Source organism: Sphaerodactylus townsendi, unplaced genomic scaffold (genome assembly GCF_021028975.2).
Source record: "Sphaerodactylus townsendi isolate TG3544 unplaced genomic scaffold, MPM_Stown_v2.3 scaffold_25, whole genome shotgun sequence".
Classification (NCBI taxonomy): Eukaryota; Metazoa; Chordata; class Lepidosauria; order Squamata; family Sphaerodactylidae; genus Sphaerodactylus; species Sphaerodactylus townsendi.
The window spans coordinates 744585-762227 of record NW_025950418.1 but is presented as its reverse complement, the minus strand read 5'-3'; positions in this window follow the sequence as shown (position 1 = coordinate 762227).

Here is a 17643-nt window from a genome sequence, read left to right as displayed (position 1 = left end):
CCCCCCCCCCCACCCCCCCCCCCCCCCACCCCCCCCCCCCCCCACCCCCCCCCCCCCCCACCCCCCCCCCCCCCCACCCCCCCCCCCCCCCACCCCCCCCCCCCCCCACCCCCCCCCCCCCCCACCCCCCCCCCCCCCCACCCCCCCCCCCCCCCACCCCCCCCCCCCCCCACCCCCCCCCCCCCCCACCCCCCCCCCCCCCCACCCCCCCCCCCCCCCACCCCCCCCCCCCCCCACCCCCCCCCCCCCCCACCCCCCCCCCCCCCCACCCCCCCCCCCCCCCACCCCCCCCCCCCCCCACCCCCCCCCCCCCCCACCCCCCCCCCCCCCCACCCCCCCCCCCCCCCACCCCCCCCCCCCCCCACCCCCCCCCCCCCCCACCCCCCCCCCCCCCCACCCCCCCCCCCCCCCACCCCCCCCCCCCCCCACCCCCCCCCCCCCCCACCCCCCCCCCCCCCCACCCCCCCCCCCCCCCACCCCCCCCCCCCCCCACCCCCCCCCCCCCCCACCCCCCCCCCCCCCCACCCCCCCCCCCCCCCACCCCCCCCCCCCCCCACCCCCCCCCCCCCCCACCCCCCCCCCCCCCCACCCCCCCCCCCCCCCACCCCCCCCCCCCCCCACCCCCCCCCCCCCCCACCCCCCCCCCCCCCCACCCCCCCCCCCCCCCACCCCCCCCCCCCCCCACCCCCCCCCCCCCCCACCCCCCCCCCCCCCCACCCCCCCCCCCCCCCACCCCCCCCCCCCCCCACCCCCCCCCCCCCCCACCCCCCCCCCCCCCCACCCCCCCCCCCCCCCACCCCCCCCCCCCCCCACCCCCCCCCCCCCCCACCCCCCCCCCCCCCCACCCCCCCCCCCCCCCACCCCCCCCCCCCCCCACCCCCCCCCCCCCCCACCCCCCCCCCCCCCCACCCCCCCCCCCCCCCACCCCCCCCCCCCCCCACCCCCCCCCCCCCCCACCCCCCCCCCCCCCCACCCCCCCCCCCCCCCACCCCCCCCCCCCCCCACCCCCCCCCCCCCCCACCCCCCCCCCCCCCCACCCCCCCCCCCCCCCACCCCCCCCCCCCCCCACCCCCCCCCCCCCCCACCCCCCCCCCCCCCCACCCCCCCCCCCCCCCACCCCCCCCCCCCCCCACCCCCCCCCCCCCCCACCCCCCCCCCCCCCCACCCCCCCCCCCCCCCACCCCCCCCCCCCCCCACCCCCCCCCCCCCCCACCCCCCCCCCCCCCCACCCCCCCCCCCCCCCACCCCCCCCCCCCCCCACCCCCCCCCCCCCCCACCCCCCCCCCCCCCCACCCCCCCCCCCCCCCACCCCCCCCCCCCCCCACCCCCCCCCCCCCCCACCCCCCCCCCCCCCCACCCCCCCCCCCCCCCACCCCCCCCCCCCCCCACCCCCCCCCCCCCCCACCCCCCCCCCCCCCCACCCCCCCCCCCCCCCACCCCCCCCCCCCCCCACCCCCCCCCCCCCCCACCCCCCCCCCCCCCCACCCCCCCCCCCCCCCACCCCCCCCCCCCCCCACCCCCCCCCCCCCCCACCCCCCCCCCCCCCCACCCCCCCCCCCCCCCACCCCCCCCCCCCCCCACCCCCCCCCCCCCCCACCCCCCCCCCCCCCCACCCCCCCCCCCCCCCACCCCCCCCCCCCCCCACCCCCCCCCCCCCCCACCCCCCCCCCCCCCCACCCCCCCCCCCCCCCACCCCCCCCCCCCCCCACCCCCCCCCCCCCCCACCCCCCCCCCCCCCCACCCCCCCCCCCCCCCACCCCCCCCCCCCCCCACCCCCCCCCCCCCCCACCCCCCCCCCCCCCCACCCCCCCCCCCCCCCACCCCCCCCCCCCCCCACCCCCCCCCCCCCCCACCCCCCCCCCCCCCCACCCCCCCCCCCCCCCACCCCCCCCCCCCCCCACCCCCCCCCCCCCCCACCCCCCCCCCCCCCCACCCCCCCCCCCCCCCACCCCCCCCCCCCCCCACCCCCCCCCCCCCCCACCCCCCCCCCCCCCCACCCCCCCCCCCCCCCACCCCCCCCCCCCCCCACCCCCCCCCCCCCCCACCCCCCCCCCCCCCCACCCCCCCCCCCCCCCACCCCCCCCCCCCCCCACCCCCCCCCCCCCCCACCCCCCCCCCCCCCCACCCCCCCCCCCCCCCACCCCCCCCCCCCCCCACCCCCCCCCCCCCCCACCCCCCCCCCCCCCCACCCCCCCCCCCCCCCACCCCCCCCCCCCCCCACCCCCCCCCCCCCCCACCCCCCCCCCCCCCCACCCCCCCCCCCCCCCACCCCCCCCCCCCCCCACCCCCCCCCCCCCCCACCCCCCCCCCCCCCCACCCCCCCCCCCCCCCACCCCCCCCCCCCCCCACCCCCCCCCCCCCCCACCCCCCCCCCCCCCCACCCCCCCCCCCCCCCACCCCCCCCCCCCCCCACCCCCCCCCCCCCCCACCCCCCCCCCCCCCCACCCCCCCCCCCCCCCACCCCCCCCCCCCCCCACCCCCCCCCCCCCCCACCCCCCCCCCCCCCCACCCCCCCCCCCCCCCACCCCCCCCCCCCCCCACCCCCCCCCCCCCCCACCCCCCCCCCCCCCCACCCCCCCCCCCCCCCACCCCCCCCCCCCCCCACCCCCCCCCCCCCCCACCCCCCCCCCCCCCCACCCCCCCCCCCCCCCACCCCCCCCCCCCCCCACCCCCCCCCCCCCCCACCCCCCCCCCCCCCCACCCCCCCCCCCCCCCACCCCCCCCCCCCCCCACCCCCCCCCCCCCCCACCCCCCCCCCCCCCCACCCCCCCCCCCCCCCACCCCCCCCCCCCCCCACCCCCCCCCCCCCCCACCCCCCCCCCCCCCCACCCCCCCCCCCCCCCACCCCCCCCCCCCCCCACCCCCCCCCCCCCCCACCCCCCCCCCCCCCCACCCCCCCCCCCCCCCACCCCCCCCCCCCCCCACCCCCCCCCCCCCCCACCCCCCCCCCCCCCCACCCCCCCCCCCCCCCACCCCCCCCCCCCCCCACCCCCCCCCCCCCCCACCCCCCCCCCCCCCCACCCCCCCCCCCCCCCACCCCCCCCCCCCCCCACCCCCCCCCCCCCCCACCCCCCCCCCCCCCCACCCCCCCCCCCCCCCACCCCCCCCCCCCCCCACCCCCCCCCCCCCCCACCCCCCCCCCCCCCCACCCCCCCCCCCCCCCACCCCCCCCCCCCCCCACCCCCCCCCCCCCCCACCCCCCCCCCCCCCCACCCCCCCCCCCCCCCACCCCCCCCCCCCCCCACCCCCCCCCCCCCCCACCCCCCCCCCCCCCCACCCCCCCCCCCCCCCACCCCCCCCCCCCCCCACCCCCCCCCCCCCCCACCCCCCCCCCCCCCCACCCCCCCCCCCCCCCACCCCCCCCCCCCCCCACCCCCCCCCCCCCCCACCCCCCCCCCCCCCCACCCCCCCCCCCCCCCACCCCCCCCCCCCCCCACCCCCCCCCCCCCCCACCCCCCCCCCCCCCCACCCCCCCCCCCCCCCACCCCCCCCCCCCCCCACCCCCCCCCCCCCCCACCCCCCCCCCCCCCCACCCCCCCCCCCCCCCACCCCCCCCCCCCCCCACCCCCCCCCCCCCCCACCCCCCCCCCCCCCCACCCCCCCCCCCCCCCACCCCCCCCCCCCCCCACCCCCCCCCCCCCCCACCCCCCCCCCCCCCCACCCCCCCCCCCCCCCACCCCCCCCCCCCCCCACCCCCCCCCCCCCCCACCCCCCCCCCCCCCCACCCCCCCCCCCCCCCACCCCCCCCCCCCCCCACCCCCCCCCCCCCCCACCCCCCCCCCCCCCCACCCCCCCCCCCCCCCACCCCCCCCCCCCCCCACCCCCCCCCCCCCCCACCCCCCCCCCCCCCCACCCCCCCCCCCCCCCACCCCCCCCCCCCCCCACCCCCCCCCCCCCCCACCCCCCCCCCCCCCCACCCCCCCCCCCCCCCACCCCCCCCCCCCCCCACCCCCCCCCCCCCCCACCCCCCCCCCCCCCCACCCCCCCCCCCCCCCACCCCCCCCCCCCCCCACCCCCCCCCCCCCCCACCCCCCCCCCCCCCCACCCCCCCCCCCCCCCACCCCCCCCCCCCCCCACCCCCCCCCCCCCCCACCCCCCCCCCCCCCCACCCCCCCCCCCCCCCACCCCCCCCCCCCCCCACCCCCCCCCCCCCCCACCCCCCCCCCCCCCCACCCCCCCCCCCCCCCACCCCCCCCCCCCCCCACCCCCCCCCCCCCCCACCCCCCCCCCCCCCCACCCCCCCCCCCCCCCACCCCCCCCCCCCCCCACCCCCCCCCCCCCCCACCCCCCCCCCCCCCCACCCCCCCCCCCCCCCACCCCCCCCCCCCCCCACCCCCCCCCCCCCCCACCCCCCCCCCCCCCCACCCCCCCCCCCCCCCACCCCCCCCCCCCCCCACCCCCCCCCCCCCCCACCCCCCCCCCCCCCCACCCCCCCCCCCCCCCACCCCCCCCCCCCCCCACCCCCCCCCCCCCCCACCCCCCCCCCCCCCCACCCCCCCCCCCCCCCACCCCCCCCCCCCCCCACCCCCCCCCCCCCCCACCCCCCCCCCCCCCCACCCCCCCCCCCCCCCACCCCCCCCCCCCCCCACCCCCCCCCCCCCCCACCCCCCCCCCCCCCCACCCCCCCCCCCCCCCACCCCCCCCCCCCCCCACCCCCCCCCCCCCCCACCCCCCCCCCCCCCCACCCCCCCCCCCCCCCACCCCCCCCCCCCCCCACCCCCCCCCCCCCCCACCCCCCCCCCCCCCCACCCCCCCCCCCCCCCACCCCCCCCCCCCCCCACCCCCCCCCCCCCCCACCCCCCCCCCCCCCCACCCCCCCCCCCCCCCACCCCCCCCCCCCCCCACCCCCCCCCCCCCCCACCCCCCCCCCCCCCCACCCCCCCCCCCCCCCACCCCCCCCCCCCCCCACCCCCCCCCCCCCCCACCCCCCCCCCCCCCCACCCCCCCCCCCCCCCACCCCCCCCCCCCCCCACCCCCCCCCCCCCCCACCCCCCCCCCCCCCCACCCCCCCCCCCCCCCACCCCCCCCCCCCCCCACCCCCCCCCCCCCCCACCCCCCCCCCCCCCCACCCCCCCCCCCCCCCACCCCCCCCCCCCCCCACCCCCCCCCCCCCCCACCCCCCCCCCCCCCCACCCCCCCCCCCCCCCACCCCCCCCCCCCCCCACCCCCCCCCCCCCCCACCCCCCCCCCCCCCCACCCCCCCCCCCCCCCACCCCCCCCCCCCCCCACCCCCCCCCCCCCCCACCCCCCCCCCCCCCCACCCCCCCCCCCCCCCACCCCCCCCCCCCCCCACCCCCCCCCCCCCCCACCCCCCCCCCCCCCCACCCCCCCCCCCCCCCACCCCCCCCCCCCCCCACCCCCCCCCCCCCCCACCCCCCCCCCCCCCCACCCCCCCCCCCCCCCACCCCCCCCCCCCCCCACCCCCCCCCCCCCCCACCCCCCCCCCCCCCCACCCCCCCCCCCCCCCACCCCCCCCCCCCCCCACCCCCCCCCCCCCCCACCCCCCCCCCCCCCCACCCCCCCCCCCCCCCACCCCCCCCCCCCCCCACCCCCCCCCCCCCCCACCCCCCCCCCCCCCCACCCCCCCCCCCCCCCACCCCCCCCCCCCCCCACCCCCCCCCCCCCCCACCCCCCCCCCCCCCCACCCCCCCCCCCCCCCACCCCCCCCCCCCCCCACCCCCCCCCCCCCCCACCCCCCCCCCCCCCCACCCCCCCCCCCCCCCACCCCCCCCCCCCCCCACCCCCCCCCCCCCCCACCCCCCCCCCCCCCCACCCCCCCCCCCCCCCACCCCCCCCCCCCCCCACCCCCCCCCCCCCCCACCCCCCCCCCCCCCCACCCCCCCCCCCCCCCACCCCCCCCCCCCCCCACCCCCCCCCCCCCCCACCCCCCCCCCCCCCCACCCCCCCCCCCCCCCACCCCCCCCCCCCCCCACCCCCCCCCCCCCCCACCCCCCCCCCCCCCCACCCCCCCCCCCCCCCACCCCCCCCCCCCCCCACCCCCCCCCCCCCCCACCCCCCCCCCCCCCCACCCCCCCCCCCCCCCACCCCCCCCCCCCCCCACCCCCCCCCCCCCCCACCCCCCCCCCCCCCCACCCCCCCCCCCCCCCACCCCCCCCCCCCCCCACCCCCCCCCCCCCCCACCCCCCCCCCCCCCCACCCCCCCCCCCCCCCACCCCCCCCCCCCCCCACCCCCCCCCCCCCCCACCCCCCCCCCCCCCCACCCCCCCCCCCCCCCACCCCCCCCCCCCCCCACCCCCCCCCCCCCCCACCCCCCCCCCCCCCCACCCCCCCCCCCCCCCACCCCCCCCCCCCCCCACCCCCCCCCCCCCCCACCCCCCCCCCCCCCCACCCCCCCCCCCCCCCACCCCCCCCCCCCCCCACCCCCCCCCCCCCCCACCCCCCCCCCCCCCCACCCCCCCCCCCCCCCACCCCCCCCCCCCCCCACCCCCCCCCCCCCCCACCCCCCCCCCCCCCCACCCCCCCCCCCCCCCACCCCCCCCCCCCCCCACCCCCCCCCCCCCCCACCCCCCCCCCCCCCCACCCCCCCCCCCCCCCACCCCCCCCCCCCCCCACCCCCCCCCCCCCCCACCCCCCCCCCCCCCCACCCCCCCCCCCCCCCACCCCCCCCCCCCCCCACCCCCCCCCCCCCCCACCCCCCCCCCCCCCCACCCCCCCCCCCCCCCACCCCCCCCCCCCCCCACCCCCCCCCCCCCCCACCCCCCCCCCCCCCCACCCCCCCCCCCCCCCACCCCCCCCCCCCCCCACCCCCCCCCCCCCCCACCCCCCCCCCCCCCCACCCCCCCCCCCCCCCACCCCCCCCCCCCCCCACCCCCCCCCCCCCCCACCCCCCCCCCCCCCCACCCCCCCCCCCCCCCACCCCCCCCCCCCCCCACCCCCCCCCCCCCCCACCCCCCCCCCCCCCCACCCCCCCCCCCCCCCACCCCCCCCCCCCCCCACCCCCCCCCCCCCCCACCCCCCCCCCCCCCCACCCCCCCCCCCCCCCACCCCCCCCCCCCCCCACCCCCCCCCCCCCCCACCCCCCCCCCCCCCCACCCCCCCCCCCCCCCACCCCCCCCCCCCCCCACCCCCCCCCCCCCCCACCCCCCCCCCCCCCCACCCCCCCCCCCCCCCACCCCCCCCCCCCCCCACCCCCCCCCCCCCCCACCCCCCCCCCCCCCCACCCCCCCCCCCCCCCACCCCCCCCCCCCCCCACCCCCCCCCCCCCCCACCCCCCCCCCCCCCCACCCCCCCCCCCCCCCACCCCCCCCCCCCCCCACCCCCCCCCCCCCCCACCCCCCCCCCCCCCCACCCCCCCCCCCCCCCACCCCCCCCCCCCCCCACCCCCCCCCCCCCCCACCCCCCCCCCCCCCCACCCCCCCCCCCCCCCACCCCCCCCCCCCCCCACCCCCCCCCCCCCCCACCCCCCCCCCCCCCCACCCCCCCCCCCCCCCACCCCCCCCCCCCCCCACCCCCCCCCCCCCCCACCCCCCCCCCCCCCCACCCCCCCCCCCCCCCACCCCCCCCCCCCCCCACCCCCCCCCCCCCCCACCCCCCCCCCCCCCCACCCCCCCCCCCCCCCACCCCCCCCCCCCCCCACCCCCCCCCCCCCCCACCCCCCCCCCCCCCCACCCCCCCCCCCCCCCACCCCCCCCCCCCCCCACCCCCCCCCCCCCCCACCCCCCCCCCCCCCCACCCCCCCCCCCCCCCACCCCCCCCCCCCCCCACCCCCCCCCCCCCCCACCCCCCCCCCCCCCCACCCCCCCCCCCCCCCACCCCCCCCCCCCCCCACCCCCCCCCCCCCCCACCCCCCCCCCCCCCCACCCCCCCCCCCCCCCACCCCCCCCCCCCCCCACCCCCCCCCCCCCCCACCCCCCCCCCCCCCCACCCCCCCCCCCCCCCACCCCCCCCCCCCCCCACCCCCCCCCCCCCCCACCCCCCCCCCCCCCCACCCCCCCCCCCCCCCACCCCCCCCCCCCCCCACCCCCCCCCCCCCCCACCCCCCCCCCCCCCCACCCCCCCCCCCCCCCACCCCCCCCCCCCCCCACCCCCCCCCCCCCCCACCCCCCCCCCCCCCCACCCCCCCCCCCCCCCACCCCCCCCCCCCCCCACCCCCCCCCCCCCCCACCCCCCCCCCCCCCCACCCCCCCCCCCCCCCACCCCCCCCCCCCCCCACCCCCCCCCCCCCCCACCCCCCCCCCCCCCCACCCCCCCCCCCCCCCACCCCCCCCCCCCCCCACCCCCCCCCCCCCCCACCCCCCCCCCCCCCCACCCCCCCCCCCCCCCACCCCCCCCCCCCCCCACCCCCCCCCCCCCCCACCCCCCCCCCCCCCCACCCCCCCCCCCCCCCACCCCCCCCCCCCCCCACCCCCCCCCCCCCCCACCCCCCCCCCCCCCCACCCCCCCCCCCCCCCACCCCCCCCCCCCCCCACCCCCCCCCCCCCCCACCCCCCCCCCCCCCCACCCCCCCCCCCCCCCACCCCCCCCCCCCCCCACCCCCCCCCCCCCCCACCCCCCCCCCCCCCCACCCCCCCCCCCCCCCACCCCCCCCCCCCCCCACCCCCCCCCCCCCCCACCCCCCCCCCCCCCCACCCCCCCCCCCCCCCACCCCCCCCCCCCCCCACCCCCCCCCCCCCCCACCCCCCCCCCCCCCCACCCCCCCCCCCCCCCACCCCCCCCCCCCCCCACCCCCCCCCCCCCCCACCCCCCCCCCCCCCCACCCCCCCCCCCCCCCACCCCCCCCCCCCCCCACCCCCCCCCCCCCCCACCCCCCCCCCCCCCCACCCCCCCCCCCCCCCACCCCCCCCCCCCCCCACCCCCCCCCCCCCCCACCCCCCCCCCCCCCCACCCCCCCCCCCCCCCACCCCCCCCCCCCCCCACCCCCCCCCCCCCCCACCCCCCCCCCCCCCCACCCCCCCCCCCCCCCACCCCCCCCCCCCCCCACCCCCCCCCCCCCCCACCCCCCCCCCCCCCCACCCCCCCCCCCCCCCACCCCCCCCCCCCCCCACCCCCCCCCCCCCCCACCCCCCCCCCCCCCCACCCCCCCCCCCCCCCACCCCCCCCCCCCCCCACCCCCCCCCCCCCCCACCCCCCCCCCCCCCCACCCCCCCCCCCCCCCACCCCCCCCCCCCCCCACCCCCCCCCCCCCCCACCCCCCCCCCCCCCCACCCCCCCCCCCCCCCACCCCCCCCCCCCCCCACCCCCCCCCCCCCCCACCCCCCCCCCCCCCCACCCCCCCCCCCCCCCACCCCCCCCCCCCCCCACCCCCCCCCCCCCCCACCCCCCCCCCCCCCCACCCCCCCCCCCCCCCACCCCCCCCCCCCCCCACCCCCCCCCCCCCCCACCCCCCCCCCCCCCCACCCCCCCCCCCCCCCACCCCCCCCCCCCCCCACCCCCCCCCCCCCCCACCCCCCCCCCCCCCCACCCCCCCCCCCCCCCACCCCCCCCCCCCCCCACCCCCCCCCCCCCCCACCCCCCCCCCCCCCCACCCCCCCCCCCCCCCACCCCCCCCCCCCCCCACCCCCCCCCCCCCCCACCCCCCCCCCCCCCCACCCCCCCCCCCCCCCACCCCCCCCCCCCCCCACCCCCCCCCCCCCCCACCCCCCCCCCCCCCCACCCCCCCCCCCCCCCACCCCCCCCCCCCCCCACCCCCCCCCCCCCCCACCCCCCCCCCCCCCCACCCCCCCCCCCCCCCACCCCCCCCCCCCCCCACCCCCCCCCCCCCCCACCCCCCCCCCCCCCCACCCCCCCCCCCCCCCACCCCCCCCCCCCCCCACCCCCCCCCCCCCCCACCCCCCCCCCCCCCCACCCCCCCCCCCCCCCACCCCCCCCCCCCCCCACCCCCCCCCCCCCCCACCCCCCCCCCCCCCCACCCCCCCCCCCCCCCACCCCCCCCCCCCCCCACCCCCCCCCCCCCCCACCCCCCCCCCCCCCCACCCCCCCCCCCCCCCACCCCCCCCCCCCCCCACCCCCCCCCCCCCCCACCCCCCCCCCCCCCCACCCCCCCCCCCCCCCACCCCCCCCCCCCCCCACCCCCCCCCCCCCCCACCCCCCCCCCCCCCCACCCCCCCCCCCCCCCACCCCCCCCCCCCCCCACCCCCCCCCCCCCCCACCCCCCCCCCCCCCCACCCCCCCCCCCCCCCACCCCCCCCCCCCCCCACCCCCCCCCCCCCCCACCCCCCCCCCCCCCCACCCCCCCCCCCCCCCACCCCCCCCCCCCCCCACCCCCCCCCCCCCCCACCCCCCCCCCCCCCCACCCCCCCCCCCCCCCACCCCCCCCCCCCCCCACCCCCCCCCCCCCCCACCCCCCCCCCCCCCCACCCCCCCCCCCCCCCACCCCCCCCCCCCCCCACCCCCCCCCCCCCCCACCCCCCCCCCCCCCCACCCCCCCCCCCCCCCACCCCCCCCCCCCCCCACCCCCCCCCCCCCCCACCCCCCCCCCCCCCCACCCCCCCCCCCCCCCACCCCCCCCCCCCCCCACCCCCCCCCCCCCCCACCCCCCCCCCCCCCCACCCCCCCCCCCCCCCACCCCCCCCCCCCCCCACCCCCCCCCCCCCCCACCCCCCCCCCCCCCCACCCCCCCCCCCCCCCACCCCCCCCCCCCCCCACCCCCCCCCCCCCCCACCCCCCCCCCCCCCCACCCCCCCCCCCCCCCACCCCCCCCCCCCCCCACCCCCCCCCCCCCCCACCCCCCCCCCCCCCCACCCCCCCCCCCCCCCACCCCCCCCCCCCCCCACCCCCCCCCCCCCCCACCCCCCCCCCCCCCCACCCCCCCCCCCCCCCACCCCCCCCCCCCCCCACCCCCCCCCCCCCCCACCCCCCCCCCCCCCCACCCCCCCCCCCCCCCACCCCCCCCCCCCCCCACCCCCCCCCCCCCCCACCCCCCCCCCCCCCCACCCCCCCCCCCCCCCACCCCCCCCCCCCCCCACCCCCCCCCCCCCCCACCCCCCCCCCCCCCCACCCCCCCCCCCCCCCACCCCCCCCCCCCCCCACCCCCCCCCCCCCCCACCCCCCCCCCCCCCCACCCCCCCCCCCCCCCACCCCCCCCCCCCCCCACCCCCCCCCCCCCCCACCCCCCCCCCCCCCCACCCCCCCCCCCCCCCACCCCCCCCCCCCCCCACCCCCCCCCCCCCCCACCCCCCCCCCCCCCCACCCCCCCCCCCCCCCACCCCCCCCCCCCCCCACCCCCCCCCCCCCCCACCCCCCCCCCCCCCCACCCCCCCCCCCCCCCACCCCCCCCCCCCCCCACCCCCCCCCCCCCCCACCCCCCCCCCCCCCCACCCCCCCCCCCCCCCACCCCCCCCCCCCCCCACCCCCCCCCCCCCCCACCCCCCCCCCCCCCCACCCCCCCCCCCCCCCACCCCCCCCCCCCCCCACCCCCCCCCCCCCCCACCCCCCCCCCCCCCCACCCCCCCCCCCCCCCACCCCCCCCCCCCCCCACCCCCCCCCCCCCCCACCCCCCCCCCCCCCCACCCCCCCCCCCCCCCACCCCCCCCCCCCCCCACCCCCCCCCCCCCCCACCCCCCCCCCCCCCCACCCCCCCCCCCCCCCACCCCCCCCCCCCCCCACCCCCCCCCCCCCCCACCCCCCCCCCCCCCCACCCCCCCCCCCCCCCACCCCCCCCCCCCCCCACCCCCCCCCCCCCCCACCCCCCCCCCCCCCCACCCCCCCCCCCCCCCACCCCCCCCCCCCCCCACCCCCCCCCCCCCCCACCCCCCCCCCCCCCCACCCCCCCCCCCCCCCACCCCCCCCCCCCCCCACCCCCCCCCCCCCCCACCCCCCCCCCCCCCCACCCCCCCCCCCCCCCACCCCCCCCCCCCCCCACCCCCCCCCCCCCCCACCCCCCCCCCCCCCCACCCCCCCCCCCCCCCACCCCCCCCCCCCCCCACCCCCCCCCCCCCCCACCCCCCCCCCCCCCCACCCCCCCCCCCCCCCACCCCCCCCCCCCCCCACCCCCCCCCCCCCCCACCCCCCCCCCCCCCCACCCCCCCCCCCCCCCACCCCCCCCCCCCCCCACCCCCCCCCCCCCCCACCCCCCCCCCCCCCCACCCCCCCCCCCCCCCACCCCCCCCCCCCCCCACCCCCCCCCCCCCCCACCCCCCCCCCCCCCCACCCCCCCCCCCCCCCACCCCCCCCCCCCCCCACCCCCCCCCCCCCCCACCCCCCCCCCCCCCCACCCCCCCCCCCCCCCACCCCCCCCCCCCCCCACCCCCCCCCCCCCCCACCCCCCCCCCCCCCCACCCCCCCCCCCCCCCACCCCCCCCCCCCCCCACCCCCCCCCCCCCCCACCCCCCCCCCCCCCCACCCCCCCCCCCCCCCACCCCCCCCCCCCCCCACCCCCCCCCCCCCCCACCCCCCCCCCCCCCCACCCCCCCCCCCCCCCACCCCCCCCCCCCCCCACCCCCCCCCCCCCCCACCCCCCCCCCCCCCCACCCCCCCCCCCCCCCACCCCCCCCCCCCCCCACCCCCCCCCCCCCCCACCCCCCCCCCCCCCCACCCCCCCCCCCCCCCACCCCCCCCCCCCCCCACCCCCCCCCCCCCCCACCCCCCCCCCCCCCCACCCCCCCCCCCCCCCACCCCCCCCCCCCCCCACCCCCCCCCCCCCCCACCCCCCCCCCCCCCCACCCCCCCCCCCCCCCACCCCCCCCCCCCCCCACCCCCCCCCCCCCCCACCCCCCCCCCCCCCCACCCCCCCCCCCCCCCACCCCCCCCCCCCCCCACCCCCCCCCCCCCCCACCCCCCCCCCCCCCCACCCCCCCCCCCCCCCACCCCCCCCCCCCCCCACCCCCCCCCCCCCCCACCCCCCCCCCCCCCCACCCCCCCCCCCCCCCACCCCCCCCCCCCCCCACCCCCCCCCCCCCCCACCCCCCCCCCCCCCCACCCCCCCCCCCCCCCACCCCCCCCCCCCCCCACCCCCCCCCCCCCCCACCCCCCCCCCCCCCCACCCCCCCCCCCCCCCACCCCCCCCCCCCCCCACCCCCCCCCCCCCCCACCCCCCCCCCCCCCCACCCCCCCCCCCCCCCACCCCCCCCCCCCCCCACCCCCCCCCCCCCCCACCCCCCCCCCCCCCCACCCCCCCCCCCCCCCACCCCCCCCCCCCCCCACCCCCCCCCCCCCCCACCCCCCCCCCCCCCCACCCCCCCCCCCCCCCACCCCCCCCCCCCCCCACCCCCCCCCCCCCCCACCCCCCCCCCCCCCCACCCCCCCCCCCCCCCACCCCCCCCCCCCCCCACCCCCCCCCCCCCCCACCCCCCCCCCCCCCCACCCCCCCCCCCCCCCACCCCCCCCCCCCCCCACCCCCCCCCCCCCCCACCCCCCCCCCCCCCCACCCCCCCCCCCCCCCACCCCCCCCCCCCCCCACCCCCCCCCCCCCCCACCCCCCCCCCCCCCCACCCCCCCCCCCCCCCACCCCCCCCCCCCCCCACCCCCCCCCCCCCCCACCCCCCCCCCCCCCCACCCCCCCCCCCCCCCACCCCCCCCCCCCCCCACCCCCCCCCCCCCCCACCCCCCCCCCCCCCCACCCCCCCCCCCCCCCACCCCCCCCCCCCCCCACCCCCCCCCCCCCCCACCCCCCCCCCCCCCCACCCCCCCCCCCCCCCACCCCCCCCCCCCCCCACCCCCCCCCCCCCCCACCCCCCCCCCCCCCCACCCCCCCCCCCCCCCACCCCCCCCCCCCCCCACCCCCCCCCCCCCCCACCCCCCCCCCCCCCCACCCCCCCCCCCCCCCACCCCCCCCCCCCCCCACCCCCCCCCCCCCCCACCCCCCCCCCCCCCCACCCCCCCCCCCCCCCACCCCCCCCCCCCCCCACCCCCCCCCCCCCCCACCCCCCCCCCCCCCCACCCCCCCCCCCCCCCACCCCCCCCCCCCCCCACCCCCCCCCCCCCCCACCCCCCCCCCCCCCCACCCCCCCCCCCCCCCACCCCCCCCCCCCCCCACCCCCCCCCCCCCCCACCCCCCCCCCCCCCCACCCCCCCCCCCCCCCACCCCCCCCCCCCCCCACCCCCCCCCCCCCCCACCCCCCCCCCCCCCCACCCCCCCCCCCCCCCACCCCCCCCCCCCCCCACCCCCCCCCCCCCCCACCCCCCCCCCCCCCCACCCCCCCCCCCCCCCACCCCCCCCCCCCCCCACCCCCCCCCCCCCCCACCCCCCCCCCCCCCCACCCCCCCCCCCCCCCACCCCCCCCCCCCCCCACCCCCCCCCCCCCCCACCCCCCCCCCCCCCCACCCCCCCCCCCCCCCACCCCCCCCCCCCCCCACCCCCCCCCCCCCCCACCCCCCCCCCCCCCCACCCCCCCCCCCCCCCACCCCCCCCCCCCCCCACCCCCCCCCCCCCCCACCCCCCCCCCCCCCCACCCCCCCCCCCCCCCACCCCCCCCCCCCCCCACCCCCCCCCCCCCCCACCCCCCCCCCCCCCCACCCCCCCCCCCCCCCACCCCCCCCCCCCCCCACCCCCCCCCCCCCCCACCCCCCCCCCCCCCCACCCCCCCCCCCCCCCACCCCCCCCCCCCCCCACCCCCCCCCCCCCCCACCCCCCCCCCCCCCCACCCCCCCCCCCCCCCACCCCCCCCCCCCCCCACCCCCCCCCCCCCCCACCCCCCCCCCCCCCCACCCCCCCCCCCCCCCACCCCCCCCCCCCCCCACCCCCCCCCCCCCCCACCCCCCCCCCCCCCCACCCCCCCCCCCCCCCACCCCCCCCCCCCCCCACCCCCCCCCCCCCCCACCCCCCCCCCCCCCCACCCCCCCCCCCCCCCACCCCCCCCCCCCCCCACCCCCCCCCCCCCCCACCCCCCCCCCCCCCCACCCCCCCCCCCCCCCACCCCCCCCCCCCCCCACCCCCCCCCCCCCCCACCCCCCCCCCCCCCCACCCCCCCCCCCCCCCACCCCCCCCCCCCCCCACCCCCCCCCCCCCCCACCCCCCCCCCCCCCCACCCCCCCCCCCCCCCACCCCCCCCCCCCCCCACCCCCCCCCCCCCCCACCCCCCCCCCCCCCCACCCCCCCCCCCCCCCACCCCCCCCCCCCCCCACCCCCCCCCCCCCCCACCCCCCCCCCCCCCCACCCCCCCCCCCCCCCACCCCCCCCCCCCCCCACCCCCCCCCCCCCCCACCCCCCCCCCCCCCCACCCCCCCCCCCCCCCACCCCCCCCCCCCCCCACCCCCCCCCCCCCCCACCCCCCCCCCCCCCCACCCCCCCCCCCCCCCACCCCCCCCCCCCCCCACCCCCCCCCCCCCCCACCCCCCCCCCCCCCCACCCCCCCCCCCCCCCACCCCCCCCCCCCCCCACCCCCCCCCCCCCCCACCCCCCCCCCCCCCCACCCCCCCCCCCCCCCACCCCCCCCCCCCCCCACCCCCCCCCCCCCCCACCCCCCCCCCCCCCCACCCCCCCCCCCCCCCACCCCCCCCCCCCCCCACCCCCCCCCCCCCCCACCCCCCCCCCCCCCCACCCCCCCCCCCCCCCACCCCCCCCCCCCCCCACCCCCCCCCCCCCCCACCCCCCCCCCCCCCCACCCCCCCCCCCCCCCACCCCCCCCCCCCCCCACCCCCCCCCCCCCCCACCCCCCCCCCCCCCCACCCCCCCCCCCCCCCACCCCCCCCCCCCCCCACCCCCCCCCCCCCCCACCCCCCCCCCCCCCCACCCCCCCCCCCCCCCACCCCCCCCCCCCCCCACCCCCCCCCCCCCCCACCCCCCCCCCCCCCCACCCCCCCCCCCCCCCACCCCCCCCCCCCCCCACCCCCCCCCCCCCCCACCCCCCCCCCCCCCCACCCCCCCCCCCCCCCACCCCCCCCCCCCCCCACCCCCCCCCCCCCCCACCCCCCCCCCCCCCCACCCCCCCCCCCCCCCACCCCCCCCCCCCCCCACCCCCCCCCCCCCCCACCCCCCCCCCCCCCCACCCCCCCCCCCCCCCACCCCCCCCCCCCCCCACCCCCCCCCCCCCCCACCCCCCCCCCCCCCCACCCCCCCCCCCCCCCACCCCCCCCCCCCCCCACCCCCCCCCCCCCCCACCCCCCCCCCCCCCCACCCCCCCCCCCCCCCACCCCCCCCCCCCCCCACCCCCCCCCCCCCCCACCCCCCCCCCCCCCCACCCCCCCCCCCCCCCACCCCCCCCCCCCCCCACCCCCCCCCCCCCCCACCCCCCCCCCCCCCCACCCCCCCCCCCCCCCACCCCCCCCCCCCCCCACCCCCCCCCCCCCCCACCCCCCCCCCCCCCCACCCCCCCCCCCCCCCACCCCCCCCCCCCCCCACCCCCCCCCCCCCCCACCCCCCCCCCCCCCCACCCCCCCCCCCCCCCACCCCCCCCCCCCCCCACCCCCCCCCCCCCCCACCCCCCCCCCCCCCCACCCCCCCCCCCCCCCACCCCCCCCCCCCCCCACCCCCCCCCCCCCCCACCCCCCCCCCCCCCCACCCCCCCCCCCCCCCACCCCCCCCCCCCCCCACCCCCCCCCCCCCCCACCCCCCCCCCCCCCCACCCCCCCCCCCCCCCACCCCCCCCCCCCCCCACCCCCCCCCCCCCCCACCCCCCCCCCCCCCCACCCCCCCCCCCCCCCACCCCCCCCCCCCCCCACCCCCCCCCCCCCCCACCCCCCCCCCCCCCCACCCCCCCCCCCCCCCACCCCCCCCCCCCCCCACCCCCCCCCCCCCCCACCCCCCCCCCCCCCCACCCCCCCCCCCCCCCACCCCCCCCCCCCCCCACCCCCCCCCCCCCCCACCCCCCCCCCCCCCCACCCCCCCCCCCCCCCACCCCCCCCCCCCCCCACCCCCCCCCCCCCCCACCCCCCCCCCCCCCCACCCCCCCCCCCCCCCACCCCCCCCCCCCCCCACCCCCCCCCCCCCCCACCCCCCCCCCCCCCCACCCCCCCCCCCCCCCACCCCCCCCCCCCCCCACCCCCCCCCCCCCCCACCCCCCCCCCCCCCCACCCCCCCCCCCCCCCACCCCCCCCCCCCCCCACCCCCCCCCCCCCCCACCCCCCCCCCCCCCCACCCCCCCCCCCCCCCACCCCCCCCCCCCCCCACCCCCCCCCCCCCCCACCCCCCCCCCCCCCCACCCCCCCCCCCCCCCACCCCCCCCCCCCCCCACCCCCCCCCCCCCCCACCCCCCCCCCCCCCCACCCCCCCCCCCCCCCACCCCCCCCCCCCCCCACCCCCCCCCCCCCCCACCCCCCCCCCCCCCCACCCCCCCCCCCCCCCACCCCCCCCCCCCCCCACCCCCCCCCCCCCCCACCCCCCCCCCCCCCCACCCCCCCCCCCCCCCACCCCCCCCCCCCCCCACCCCCCCCCCCCCCCACCCCCCCCCCCCCCCACCCCCCCCCCCCCCCACCCCCCCCCCCCCCCACCCCCCCCCCCCCCCACCCCCCCCCCCCCCCACCCCCCCCCCCCCCCACCCCCCCCCCCCCCCACCCCCCCCCCCCCCCACCCCCCCCCCCCCCCACCCCCCCCCCCCCCCACCCCCCCCCCCCCCCACCCCCCCCCCCCCCCACCCCCCCCCCCCCCCACCCCCCCCCCCCCCCACCCCCCCCCCCCCCCACCCCCCCCCCCCCCCACCCCCCCCCCCCCCCACCCCCCCCCCCCCCCACCCCCCCCCCCCCCCACCCCCCCCCCCCCCCACCCCCCCCCCCCCCCACCCCCCCCCCCCCCCACCCCCCCCCCCCCCC